Source organism: Euprymna scolopes, chromosome 46, assembly GCF_053919585.1.
Source record: "Euprymna scolopes isolate OS-2025 chromosome 46, ASM5391958v1, whole genome shotgun sequence".
Lineage (NCBI taxonomy): Eukaryota > Metazoa > Mollusca > Cephalopoda > Sepiida > Sepiolidae > Euprymna > Euprymna scolopes.
The window spans coordinates 45,688,237-45,700,224 of record NC_136527.1 but is presented as its reverse complement, the minus strand read 5'-3'; the positions used below and the strand labels follow the sequence as shown (position 1 = coordinate 45,700,224).

General features: G+C 29.7%; 1 long non-coding RNA gene across 1 annotated transcript in view; it reads left to right on the top strand.

Moving 5' to 3' along the window:
- The first annotated feature begins 1,087 nt into the window (after window positions 1–1,087).
- Window positions 1,088–11,988, top strand: part of LOC145271329 (uncharacterized) — a 33,459-nt gene continuing 22,558 nt past the window's right edge. Inside the window, exon 1 of the long non-coding RNA XR_013865822.1 lies at window positions 1,088–1,325. This is a non-coding gene — a long non-coding RNA (uncharacterized LOC145271329). The remainder of the gene's footprint in view (window positions 1,326–11,988) is intronic.

Here is an 11,988-nt window from a genome sequence, read left to right as displayed (position 1 = left end):
TCAGCTTAATAATACATTGAAATTTTCGTCAATGAAAAATAAGTTTTTTTGGCCTGTTTGGTCTTCCATAGTTTTCTCCTTATCAGCCGCAAACGTAAACAGAGTCGCGAAATCGACACGAAATATCTGGTTACCTATATGAATAAGTGGAATTATTTGAAATTCAGGTACTTATATTATAATATTTTTGCATATTCTCTTAGAAAATCATCCTAAATCTTAGTTAGACAATAAATAAATAAATTAATTATTTCAAAAACCTTTTTTTTTTTATATTTATGTACGTTTTTTGTGCAAGACAAAAAATGTCAATTGTTAACTTTTTGGGAAAATTTAACATTTAAAATTTAATTAAAAATAGTAGAAAAAGTTTTACATTATTCTGTTTTCTATATGATAAAATTCTGGTTTTATCTTTCTGGAAAAAAAAAGTTACTCAGAAATGTAATTTAGTTTTAAAAAACAACAACAACTTGATTTTGCGGCCATTTTTGGCGGTGCCTAAAGTATTTACTTTTTAATAGACACTTAAAAATTGGGATGGGGGGGTTCGTGAATTTAAAAAAAAAAACGTTTATTATATTCGATTTATTGGAAAGAACATAAAATTTCACATTGACCCTGAAAATATCGTAAAATAGAATCAATAGAAAAATTTTGATAGATTTTTAAAATTTAAAAATTGAAAAATACTGAGTTTAAAAATTGAAAAATATTGAGTTCGGAAAATTCATTACTGTTTAAAAAAAAAAATATTTCTATTACTTTTAAAACAACGGTAATAGTTTATTTTGGAAGTATAATCCATAAAGAAAATAAATAACCCACTTTTAACAGAGAAATTCCGAGATTTTTATATTGTATTCGCAGTTTCGTGTTAGGGGTGTCAAAAATTCCTACAAAAATTCTGATACTGCTACCCCCACACACATATAATTATAAATACAAAAAATAATTTTAAGTGAAAATCAATTTCGAAATCGAATAAATTAAAAGTAGTTTACTTAACAAAACAGTAGAGTTAAGTGCCAAGATAAACTATTAAACTTCTTTTGGATTAAAAAACACCATATTTGTTTTAAAATATTTAAAAAATACAATAATTATAAAAGTTTTCTTTTTAAAATAGTTGTCTGTTTTGCATGTATTATGTCCCTTTAACAGTTATCTCCCTTGGCCGGACATTTTTCTTTTAGAGTTTCCTCTGACTCGACACCGGCACCAGCAGTTGACCGGTGTTTCATTCCCTAGTCAGTTCCCTTTCTAGTCTCACGTGTCTCTGTCTTTTATCTTCTGTTGTCCTTCGCCGTTTTAAGCCATCTCCGGTAAGAAACATTATATATCTCCTTCTTAAAGACACTTTTTAAGATACTTTTAACGTTATTTTTATATATTATTTCATCTTAACTACGAACTTTGTTTATTTTCTTTACTCACATGTCCGACCCCCCCTTACTTCTAGCCGTGTTGTGTTGTTCATTTCCTTACGCATACGACTCCCCATTAAGTCTTTATAATTTCTTGATCTTTATTTATTTTTTTATTATTTATTTCAGTTTTACAATATCTACTCTTAGTACGCGTGTGTTAATTAAAAGGATTAAAAATAAAAAATCGAACTTACTAGGGAAGATAATAACTTCCGGTGAATGCCGAAAAAATATCCAGTAAATAAAACGTCGTTTAGTAAATCGTTATTTGTATTTTAAACTAAATATTTTATCGTGGTTTATTTATTTTTTTGTCATTTCATTTAACTTATATGAAAATGGATAATAAACTTCAAACTATTTTTGTTTTCTGCGAACTTGCTCTTCCGTTCGTCATCTTGAATTTATATTTTAAAGGTTTATTTATTGTTTTTTGTCATTTCATTTAACTTAATATAAAAATGGATAATAAACTTTAAAATATCAATTACTGAATTGATTTTATTATTTCTTTTCTGTAAAAACTCAGTTTTATTTTTATGGATACATGTGTCCAGTGACACTGATATGATGACTAAAATCGCAAATTAAAAATAACACATGAGTTTCTTTTTCTTTTCTTTTTTTTTTAAATAAAAATAATGCATTGGAGATGTTAAGAATTAAAAATACTTTTATTATTTCAGGAACATTACGATAAGCAACGTGTGCCACTCTGTTCATAAAAATCAGTAATCTTAAACTTCATGCTATTCTTACGAGATCCTCATTTAACTAAGCCTGTATAATGAGCACTCGTTACAAGAAACATTTATGTTGGAGCGATTTGAATTAATATTCTTAACATGAAAACAAATGTTGTTATTTGGCATGAATACATTGATTTCGAGTTCTATTTCAAGTGTCGTTATTTTCTGGAGTTATTTCTATATTTTTATTTTATGTATGTTGGGATTGCTTTGGTGGAAACCTTCTATTAATCGATTTCGTTAAATTTACCTTTAACGGTCCTACTTTTGACTTCAAGAGATTCCTGCAACCTCGGTCTTAAAAATTAATAGATCCCAATTATGAATGGGAAAACACAGAGTCACACATGTAGAAGTTAGTGACTCCACGGTTAGTTTTTACAAATTAACATCACTTCTATGAGTTCTATGAGGTCAGAATTAAAAAAAAATCGTACTACATTTTGTGCATTCATCTTAGTTTATTTTTAATAAGTTCATATGCGTGTTACGTTTGTACAGTGGTAACGTCACCAGCTTTGAATGTTACAGTTTTGATTTTGGTTTCGATTGTTGCTGATTACACCCAAATACGTTGTGTCTTGTTTTGGTTGTGTGACGCTCTCTCGCTTTGGGATGAGCGGCTAATAAAGATATCTGTTTTTATTCCATATCTTAAGACTTTACTTTATTACTTATCTTTGAAGCTGTCGTGAAAACATTTTTCATTATAAACTTTTTTCATGTGTAATTTTTTCCAATACAGAAATTAAGTTTCGACTTTAATCTTTCAAAGACGATAAAAAAATAAAAATGTCTATAAAAAATATGATAAGTCAGCTTTTTAAACCATGTTCACCTATCAGTTTCCGCCATTAAATTGTACGTATCATGCAACTAATTATAGAATTAATAAAGGTGAAACTTGTAATCTGTTATCTCTCATGTAAATATTAAAATGTTAAATAAAATAATACTAATTTTATACGTGATATTCACCAAATAGATCGGCTCTTTTTCGAAATGATTTCTTTTTTATTTTTCTTCTTCAATTTTCTTTTCTGCAAACTTGCTCTTCCATTCGTCATCTTGAATGTTAACTTGAGCTTGTAAAGTCAATAACATTTAAAAAATCGTTTTCTTTATAAAAGCAGATAAAGTTAATCGAAAACAGATTATAAAACAAAAGCGTAAGTATTAATACATGAATTTAGTATCGATTTTTGCGCATTTGCAGAATACATTAAAAATGTAAGGGAGATAACTACATTTACTAAACGAATAATTCTAATGAAAATGTAGATTTATTGTTGAAAATTTTTCGCTGTTGAATGTTTTTTGTTTTCAATACTGACTTAAACATAAAAATAACTTCTTTATTGTTTACAAAAAAAGATATAAATTTTAAATGTTTTTAACTATTTCACAAGGTTTAAGTATAAAATTTGTCTTTTGTTTTTAATTTTTTTTCAGCGGATTATTTTATTGTTTTTCGGGTGTGCTAAAAACGAATATATGCTTTAAAACTTGCATAGAGACTTATTTTTCATTATATGAGGAAATTACTTTTTCAAAAAGTGGGGATCATATTTCTATATAAATTTAATGTAAAATGAGCACTCACTTTTTGGCCACATGGTGATATTTTTTTTTTGTTGTTAACCTGAAATTGTTAATTGTTATTTATTTTCCACCTTAACAATCACCTTTAACATTACAACTTTGATAAGTTTTCAGGTATGCTGAAAACGAATATCACATTTAAATTTGCTGCAAACGAGTAAGTATGTGGATATTAATCAATGTAATTGTTTGTTATCAGTGGTGGCCAATTAAGTATAAACTTGCACATACATAATTGGCTACCACCGATAACATAAGGAATTACATTCCTTAACATTTGGAAAACTACTTGTTTGTGACAAATATATGTGCGCACTTATACAAAAATGGACACCAATGATAACATAAGGAATGATACGTGTCTGTATACAGATTATACTTTATTTTTGTTCTTTAATGTCCTCGGATCCTTATTGAAAGAGGAAATCAAAATAAAAAAACAAAAATAATTTTGAAATAGTAAATTTTTCATATCATTATTTCTCTACGCGATTTTTGGAGTATACATTCGTTTTTAGCACTCTCAAAAACTTATAAAAATCGTCATTGTAAAGGGTTTTTTGTGGGTTTGGAAAGATTCTACACATTAAAATAACTAACCTTATAAATAGCTTTAACTTAATTCTAAACATTAACCAAAATAACAAACCTTATAAATAGCTTTAACTTAATTCTAAACATTAACCAAAATAACAAACCTTATAAATAGCTTTAACTTAATTCTAAACATTAACCAAAATAACAAACCTTATAAATAGCTTTAACTTAATTCTAAACATTAACCAAAATAACAAACCTTATAAATAGCTTTAACTTAATTAAAAAAAATAATAATCATGATCCTTAACTGGACTTTTATTTTTCTTGCAGTTATGACTGAAAGTAGTCTTGTGTCCATAGAAACTAAGTAAAAGTCCATGGAAATAAAGTAAGGAACTGTTATCTCCCTCTTGTTATTTGTATGAACTTTTATTTTTCTTTCAACTATGAGTAAAAGAACGTGCGTATCTATCTTTTAGATCCCTAGCCATGTGTTTGTTATGAAATTTGGATACACTTCAAATGTTATCTTTGATAATCATCTGGGAGGATGTAAGCAAGTAAACTTTTAATCCCATTCCTCATCTTGAGATCAGAGAGGGTAAACTCCTAGTGATTGTCACAAGGAAGAGATGCGCTTGTTAGTTCTATTTGGATATAGGGCACCTTATTTACATTGGTTGCTAAAAGGACGTCAGTTCTCAGAGTAGCATGAAAAATGCTGTTATTTATTACTACTGCTGTTACTCCCCCTTTGCTATTGTTATGGACTTTTATTTTTCTTCTGATTATGACTGAAGGTAGCCTTTTGTCCATGGAAATAAAGTAAGGAACCGTTATGCGCCTCTTGTTATTTGTATAATCTTTTATTTTTCTTTCGCTTATGAGTAAAAGAACGTGTGTATCTAACTTTTATATCCCTAGCCATGTGTTAGTTATGAAATTTGGATACATTTCAAATGTTACCTTTGATAATTATCTGGGAGGATGTAAGCAAGTCAACTTTTCAGCCTCTTCCTCATTTTGAGGTCAGAGAGGATAAAGTCCTAGTGATTATCACAAGTAGAATAGAGGTGCTTGTTATTTCTATTTAGATATAGGCACCTTATTTTTAATGGTTGCCAAAAGGACATGATTTCTCAGATTAGCATGAGAAAAAGCTGATTATTTCATAAGGAGGAGACGTGCTTGTTAGTTCTATTTAGATATTTGATTGTCACATCTTGAGATCAGAGAGAATAAACTACTAGTCATTCGATTTGGATATGTTTGGGCAACTTTTATCGGTTGCTAAAAGGAACATTTCTCAGAGTAGCATCAAAAAAGCTGATCATTTCCTGACATATTTCTCCTAAAATCATATGAAACTAACAAAAATTGCTTCTCTTCTCTACCTGCATAGGTAAAAGGGCTTTGTCGATATATGAAGAACAAGAGAAAGAAAAGACAATTAAGGATATGCAATCAAAAATCCAAATTAAACAATTCTCCTGACAATGCGTTAGGTCAATTATCTCGCAATCGAGTTACTTAACTTCCTGGAAGCTGCATGATTGGTTCTAATGATGAGGTTTTGGTTGGAGTCTAAGAGTATATGAAACGTGCTACAGGAGGAAAATGTTCGTTCCTTTTATATTTCGTATTTCATCTCTGTTAGCCATCACAAAAATTATGTGATTAAAAACAAGAAAATACATTAAGACGGTTATAATTAAGATATATGACTAATTTTACAAAGCTTTAAAATTGATATGCACTGTGGGTATTTGTGGTCAGTCACAGACTAATATGATCACTGTTAAAATGGGTCAATATTCTATGAGATATGCTATTGATATTCTTAGCTAGTATGGATTGAGCCATACATATGTGATGTTGATTGCCGGCTGAGTGTAAGATTCTTTCTTCTTTTGCATTTTTCTCTGGGCTATATATGTGACTTGCTTTTTGCAAGTATGCTCATCTTCAACAGCTGCATGCGTCAAATAGTTGACCTTTCTGGCACTGATGATATCAAAGCTTACAACCTGATCACATGTGTTTATTACGAGCTGTCATGTGTTGCTTTGTGTGTGCACGCTCAACTCATTACTTTCCCCCCTCTCTATTTTCAAAGAAATATTCACATATATTTTTTCCATTCCCGCTCTGTCTCAAGGTTCTCTAGTGCGTCATCAATTTACACTTCTTTTTTCACAATTCGACAGAACAATTATTACAATAAAAAACAAATACAATAATGAAACTTTCCAAAATCAGTATAAAAACAAGATATATATTCTTTTTCATATCAACAAAACACAATTATTACACAAAATAACCAACAACAAACATTATACAACATTTAAAATCAGTGTCAAAGGTATTCCATAGGTCAATTACCCTTTCAGTATGATATTTGCATATTAGTTTTTCTTTCTCCATTTTTGTCTTTATTTATTTTCCGGAGAAAAAAGTAATTTTATTAATTTTAAATATTTTTAACTAATGTTGTATTTTCGTTTACCAAAGAAAAAAAACTATATTTTAAACAGAATTGGCCACCACTGAATACATAAGGAATTACATTGCTTAATATTTGGAAAACTACTTGTTTGCGGCATATATATGTGCACTTGACCAAAACAACAAATCTTACAAATAACTTTGACTAAATTAAATATAATCATGATTCTTAAACAAATTACAATATTAAGGTTCGTGATTTTTTTGTATTATTTAGATTATTAAGACTATTGTTCTCATCTTGAGTGTTATTTATTGAGCAAACATTGTAAAAATAACACTTAAGATGAGAACAATAGTCCAAATAATTCAAATGATACGAACAAATTAGAATATGTTTGTTTTTTCGTTACATGTATTTTTTACATGTTGTAAACTTGTTTTTGTTTTTTTTCTTACAATAATGAAGATTCCATAATTACTTTCCAGATTGTGATAGGACACTTTAACTTTAATTCTCTTTTGAAAAGTGAAGATGACATAAAATTAAATTATTTTGTATTAGTGTGTGTGTGTGTGTGTGTGTGTGTGTGTGTGTGTGCTTCAAAGGATTGGCAATGTAACAAAAGAAAAGAAAAGACTAAATTGACAAAACACAGTTAGTTTTATGGTTGGTAAGTTCTCTCAAAAATACATTCAACAAACCTTACTATTGACTTAATTAAAAAATACAATATTGATTTTTAAACAAATTATAATATTACGGTTTTGAAGTTTTTAGATGAGGAATGATTCTTTGTAGTATTTAGATTATTTAAAACTACTGTTCTCATTTTGAGTGTTATTTATTGTGCAAACATTGTAAAAATAACACTTAAGATGAGAACAATAGTCCAAATAATCCAAATGATAGGAAAAATCACGTTTTTTCTTTACATGTATTTTTTATATGTTGAAAACTTGTTTTTGCCTTTCCAGCAATAATGGAGATTCCATAATTACTGGATTTTGATAATACCCTTTAATTTTAATTCTGTTTTGAAAAGTGAAGATGACATAAAATTTTGTATTTTGGGGACATTAACTTTGATATATGAAAAGGAAGTTATTATAAATGGGGCGTTCAGAAGTAGATGTTTTGAATTTGTGTATGGAAAATCGTAACTTACTTGGCTAGCATGTGTGTGTGCTTCAAAGGATTGGCAATGCAACAAAAGTAAAGGCTAAAATGATAAAACCCAGTTAGTTTTATGGTTGTCAAGCTATCATACATCATTATTTTACAAGAACGTTTGTGCATAATTGACTCTCACTTGGGCAATGCAGACTGTGTCTATATTTGTAAAATAAACGTACTAAAAAGGCATCATTTCTCGGATTAGCATGAGAAGAAGCTGATCATTTTCTGACATGTCCAAAATCATCAAAATGGTTTCTAGTTTCCTCCCAACAAAAAAAATTCCCCTAAAATCATGAGAAACTAACAAAAATTGTTTGTCTTTCCTCCCTCTGTTCACATCCAACTTTCTGCATAGGTTAAATGGCTTTCTTCAAAAAGGAAGAACAAGAGGAGGAAAGAAAATTAAGAATATGCAATCAAAAATACAAATTGACCAATTCTCTTCGGTTCTAATTAAAATACATGACTACTTTTACAAAACGTTAAAACTGACACCCATTATAGGTATTGGTGGTCAGTCCTAGTGTGATATGATCACTGTTAAAATGGGCCAATTTTATATGCGATATTTTATTGATATTCTTAGCCAACTCAGATCAGCTCGTATGAATGAGGAAGACTTGATTGTCGGATTTTGCAGATTTTGAGTGTCGGTATATTTGAAAACATACTCGAGTTATACTTGAGTTGACTTTAAACGTGTCATGTTGAGGAACTTGCTTTATATTAAGCTTAGGTGCACGTTATCTACGGTTTTCTTTGTGATCCGTCCAAACTGATGTCTGCCACTATCCAACTTAGAGCAGCTGTCACTTTGAGATGATAAAATGATGTGCTCACATGTTGAGCTCCTACAATACCTTCATCGATTTGTTAACATTTTTGGACCCATTGTCTGTTAACAACTGGAGGGTGCCCCGAATCTGAGGAAAATTTAATCCAACAGCAGATGAACCACTGTTTCAGCCTTCTTGTAAGGGATTGCAAAAACCTCCGGCCAACCACTATACATATCAAAGAACATCACTATGTACTGGTTATGCAAAACTGTAAGGTAGAGGCCAGAAATATCCATTGCCAGTTTTGCAAAAGGAAGCAAATTGTACTCCTGCATTCAAGGTTTTTGCTTGTTTATATTTCTAGTTTGGCATGGAATACATGAGTCATCAACATAAATGGTTTTGGTTCCATTTTAGACGATTTACCATTCTTCATCTGCATCTTTAAATCTAAAAATGTCCTTACCTGCCTCTTGTTTCCTAATTAAATCAAAACCCAATAACGTGTGATGTTCGTGCGATACTGATGAGCATATAACCTTCACTTGTGCAATGCAGACTCTTTCTATTTTTGAAAAAAAGTGCTAAAAAGCATCATGTGAATGAGAAGAAGCTGATCATTTTCTGACATGTCCAAAATCATCAAAATGGTTTCTAGTTTCCACCCCACAAAAAATTCCCCTGAAATCATGAGAAAGTAATAAAAATTCTTTCTCTTCCCTCACTTTTCCAACAACCAACTTTATACATGCATATATTAAATGGCTTACTTCAAAAAAAGAACAAAAGAAAGAAAAGAAAATTAATAATATGCAATCAAAAATACAAATTGAACAATTCTCTTGCAGTCGTTCAATCATAATGAAATCGAGTTACTCTAGTGAATCAAAATGTATCGCACAAACCGAGTAATTCCTACCATCTATTTTTACCAGAGAACATCATTGTCTCTGCTCAAATCCATGGTGCATAACAAAAGATCCACACAAATATTTTTGCTTAATGTAAATGATATATATATATATATATATATGTGTGTATGTATATTATGACCATATGCTGGTACATATAACCTTCACAATTGTTTGTCGTCCGGTTGCAATAAGTAAACACTATCTCGGTCATCACCATAAACATTTTTGTTTCATTTTCGATGATTTACCGTTCTTCATCTGCGTCTTTAAATCTAGAAATGTCTTTATCTGCCTCTTGTTTCCTAATCAAATCAAACCCCAATAACGCATGATGTTTATACGATACTGATGAGCTTTTAACCTTCTTATTTACCAAGTAATTCCTACCATCTATTTCTTCTAGGGAACGTCATTGTCTCCGATCAAATCAACGATGCATAACAAGAGATCCGCACAAACATTTTCCTTCTCCTTTTAAGCCCACCCCTGTATTTTCCTATCCTATATAGGCGAGTTTAATATTAATATTGAATAAATATTCTAGAGGTATGCGATTTGTATAGATAGTGACCTTCATACTATGAAAATATTTATTCAATTTATTATTGATTGGGATAAGCCAGTACAACAATATCTGCGAGCTTCATTTTTAAGCCGACTTTTTACCCTATCAGGGATTTAATTCTTTTGTTTATAAAACATAATAATCACAGTAATGTTAAAAGCCACTTATCTATTTGGTAACCTGTTCTCAAGGTGATTGGTTGGCATTGTTTATTGTAAGCAATCGAAACCTGCAATTTACAAACTTACAACAATTTCTAAAACCCACACAAATCATGCATGTGTGCAGATGCTGGTGTTTTAACATAATTTTCCGTGCTGACATTATATCAAGCTACAGCTACATAATGATAAAATTTCAACTCTGGAAGAATTTTGGACAAAAATGAAAGAGAAATATGATACCCTTCCACCGGAGTATTACTAAGATTGCAGCCTGCCAAATTGCAGAAGGGCTATACTACTAAATATTAACTAGTTCATTGTGTTCCTATTGTATTTGTGTTACAGTAATGTTCTAAATTATATTAAAATACAATTTTCCATAGTACAGAGTTTCTTTTTGGCTTCTTACTTTAAATTTTTTAAATTGACCTGAACACTACAATACTTCAATAAAAAGTCAAATACGAATAATTAAAATTATAGAGGAATAAAAGATGACTAAAATAAGGAATAGTTTTTTTTAACTGTTACACTCAATTTAGCTTAAATTTGCAGGTTTTGAAAAAAATGATAACTGCGACTTTTTTTGGTGCCACTATATAGTAGGATTGTTCGCTAGGGACCCTGGTGCTATGGTTATAGTAAAATTCAGTTGTAACTTATATACTTCTGAACGTTGGAGTTTCAATCCTCATTAAGATTGAAAATACAATTTTTAAAAAGGCTTTTTACAAGTCATCTCTAATAACAAGAAGAATGCAACACTCATGTACTAAATAAAAGGTTTCATTCAAAATTATCTACATATTTCTTAGTTCAAGGAAAAAGTCCAAGGTTTCATAAAATAGACCTGAATAAGATCGGAGGTTACAGAAACGTTGTTAAAATGACACTGAAGATAAGAACAATATTCTGGAAAATCCAAATAATATGAATAATCAATCTTCATCTCTAAAATGAAGAAACGTAATTCTTTTTAATTAAATATTTGAAAATAGAAACACATTCATTTTGTTGACTGACCAGTATTGCATAAAACAATACTAATTTTCTGTTTTTGAATTTCATTAATAAAATATATTTTGGATATTTTTAATAAAAATTAACATAATTAAAGTTAACCACATGAAATATAATTTTTTAAAATTTATTTTATATTTCCAGAATTTGCAAAAATGAAAAGAAATTAATAAATGGACGAGAAGGAACTTTTCTCATTGGTGATTTAAAATAATTCTTCATATGAATTTTCTAAAGTTGCAAGTTACTATCATTGCATTACATAGCAAACATGGGAGACAAATTGCATTCTTGTGAAGTTTGTGGTTCTTCTTTTACACGGAAGTCAAATTTATTGAGTCATATAAACACACATACGGGAGATAAACCATATTCTTGTGAAGTATGTGGTTCTTCTTTTACACAGAAGTCACATTTGTTGACTCATATGAAAACACATACGAGAGACAAACCACATTCTTGTGAAATATGTGGTTCTTCTTTTACACAGAAGTCAAATTTCTTGACTCATATGAACACACATACGAGAGACAAACCACATTCTTGTAAAGTATGTGGTTCTTCTTTTGCACAGAAGGCAAATTTGTTGCGTCATATGAA